The sequence below is a fragment of the Pistacia vera genome, unplaced genomic scaffold (assembly GCF_008641045.1).
Source record: "Pistacia vera cultivar Batoury unplaced genomic scaffold, PisVer_v2 Contig103, whole genome shotgun sequence".
Taxonomy (NCBI): Eukaryota; Viridiplantae; Streptophyta; class Magnoliopsida; order Sapindales; family Anacardiaceae; genus Pistacia; species Pistacia vera.
This window is the reverse complement of record NW_022195061.1, coordinates 176696-179942: the sequence shown is the minus strand read 5'-3', so window position 1 is coordinate 179942 and position 3247 is coordinate 176696. Positions and strand designations below refer to the sequence as shown.

Below are 3247 nucleotides of genomic sequence, written 5' to 3'. Positions count from 1 at the left end.
TATGTTTCATAATTATTATGTTATGTTATGTTATAAATATTTAAACAATTTAATAACGCGTTAATCTTTGGCGGTCAATGCCAACAAATAATATATATTATGTTATGTTATGTTATGTTATATTATATATGTATATGAACCATTTTATCTCCAAAAAAAATAATATTGAAAATTATTAATTGACTATATCAACTACGCGTTAATCTTTGGCAGTCAATGCCAACAAATAGGTAAATTAAATTAACATAATTAATTAATTATAAAGTAAAATTATATTTATAATAATAAGCTTAAATTTTGTAATTAATTTAGGGTTATGATGACGTCGAGAGCCGGCCTGAGAAAAAGTAATGAATCAATTAATTGGTATTTGCTTGGCTTCCACTATCGTCTCACCAGTCAAATATTACTGTTTCTCCTCGCTTACTTAGTCCACTTCATCTACGGCTCAGATCTCTTTTCGACCAATCCCACTATTTCCTTCTCCCACCCTTACGCTCACCCACTGCCATTACAAAAGCCTGTTACTTACTATAACGCAGCCATGTCTCTCCCCTTTTTCTATATATACACACCTTCACTCTCTCTCATTTACTCAGGGAAACCCTTTACATTTCTTTACATAGATTTCCAGTAAGCACAAAAAGCTTCTCTGCACTCTCTCTCTGAGTCTTTCACTTCTCTTTCTTATTAATATTTGTCTGTTTTATACACGGTAAAGCGATGAAAGCAGCTGCAATGAACGGTCATGAAAACGGGCGTTTGAAGAGATTGTGCACTGGTTCTAATGATCCCTTGAACTGGGGAGTGATGGCTGAGGGTCTAAAAGGGAGTCATTTGGATGAAGTGAAGCGTATGGTGGCCGAGTACAGGAAGCCGGTGGTGAAGCTCGGTGTGAGAACATTGACGATAGCTCAGGTGCTGCCATTGCAACCGATGAGCTCGGGGTCAGTTGAGCTTTCTGAGTCGGCCAGAGATGGTGTTAAGCTAGCATTGAGTGGGTCATGGAGAGCTGAATAATGGAACTGATTTTATGGTGTCACTATCTGGTTTGGTGCAACTTCCCATAGAAGAACCAAGAATGGTGGCGCTCTTCAAAAGGAGCTCATTAGGTAAGCTTTATGAACAAGATCAACTTTTTTTTTTTTTCTTTTGTAAATACGATATTTGCAGAATCATTCAATATAATATGAAACTATTAATGCTAAAAATATTTCTTACGATTCCTGAATGCTGGAATCTTCGGTAATGGAACAGGTCGTCCACACCACTGCCTCACTCAGCAACAAGAGCTGCCATGCTTGTGAGGATCACACTCTTCCCAGGGCTACTCTGGAATCAGATTTGAAATCTTGGAAGCAATTACCAGTCTTCTCAACAACAACATTACTCCATGCCTCCCACTTCGCGGCACAATCACTGCCTCCGGTGATCTTGTCCTCTGTCTACATTGCCGGATTACTTACCGGTCGCCCCAATTCCAAGGCCACTAGACCTAACGAGAAATCATTACTGGTCAGAAGCCTCTAAACTCGCCGGTTTTGAGTTTTGTTTAGTTGCAGCCAAAGGAAGGCCTTGCTCTCGTGAATGGTACTGCTGTTGGTTCCGGATTGGCCTCTATGGTTCTTTTTGAGGCTAATGTTCTTGGTGTGTTTATCCGAAATTTGTCGGCAATTTTCGCGGAAGTATGCAGGGAAAACCTAATTTACTGACCATTTGACACATAAGTTAGCACCATCCAGGCCAAATTGAGGCTGCAGCTATTATGGAACACATTTTAGATGGCAGTTCTTATGTTAAAGCTGCCAAGAAATTGCACGAACGGACCCTCTTCAAACCGAAACAGGATCGTTATGCTCTCAGGACTTCACCGCAATGGCTTGGCCCACTGATTGAAGTCATCAGATTTTCAACCAAATCAATTGAAAGGGAGATCAACTCCGTCAACGACAACCCTCTGATCGATGTTTCAGGAACAGGCTTTACATGGAGGCAACTTCCAGGGGACCCCAATCTGTCTCAATGGACAATACACGTTTGGCGATTGCATCTATGGGAAACTTATGTTTGCCCAGTTTTCGGAGCTTGTCAATGACTTTTACAACATGGGTTGCCATCAAATCTCTCTGGCGGCAGAAATCCGAGCTTGGATTATGGTTTCAAGGTGCTGAAATTGCCATGGCTTCTTATTGTTCTGAACTCCAATACCTTGCTAATCCGTCACCAGCCATGTCCAAAGTCCGGCAACCAACCAAGACGTTGAACTCCTTGGGACTCATCTCTTCAAGGAAAACTGCTGAAGCAGTTGACATCTTGAAGCTCATTCTTCTACATACTTGGTAGCCCTTTGCCAAGCCATTTATCTGAGGCACTTGGAGGAGATTTGAAGAACACAGTTAAGAACACCGTGAGCCAAGTAGCTAAGAAAGTTACACTGTTGGACCAAATGGAGAACTTCACCCATCAAGATTCTGTGAGAAAGATCGATCAAGTGGTTGATCGCGAACACGTCTTTGCTTACATAGATGATCCCTGCATTGCCACCTATCCATTGATGCAAAAGCTAAGACAAGTACTTGTTGATCATGCATTGAACAATGGCGAAAATGAGAAGCATGCGAACTCTTCAATCTTCCAAAGATTGGAGCTTTGAGGAGGAATTGAAGGTCGTTTTGCCTAAAGAGGTGGAGAGTGCTAGAATCGTGATTGAGAATGGAAATGCAGCGGTTCCCAACAGGATCAAAGAATGCAGATCTTATCCGTTGTACAAGTTTGTGAGAGAGAGAGCTTGGAGCAGGATTTTTAACCGGTGAAAAAGTGAAGTCACCGGAGGAGTTGATAAGGTGTTCACTGCAATCTGCCAGGTAAGATCATTGATCCAATGCTAGAGTGCCTCACAGACTGGAATGGCGCCCCTCTTCCTCTCTGCTAGTGTGATTTTTTTTCTTTCTTTAAATTCATTTTTTTTTCAATTCCCTGTGAATGGAATTGGCTAATGCGTATGTGATTAAATGATGAAATCCATTTGTACTCTTTCAATTCTATACCGATCGATGTAACTGTCCTGGTATTGATTGTTGAAGATAGAAAATGAGAAAAAGGTTGCTTATTTTTTCCCCCTCTAAGTAGCAAAGATTGGATTTCTGTTGAAATTGTCTTTGAGCCTGAGATTGAATTTCGTCTAAATAATTGTACTGCATTTGCCGACAGCGAGCTGAAGGAAATTCAGAAATGAGCAAGTTGTGAA

General features: G+C 40.8%; 1 pseudogene; it reads left to right on the top strand.

Annotated features, from left to right (window-relative positions):
* Positions 1-610: 610 nt before the first annotated feature.
* LOC116123548 lies at positions 611-3024 on the top strand (annotated as a pseudogene).
* Positions 3025-3247: the final 223 nt, after the last annotated feature.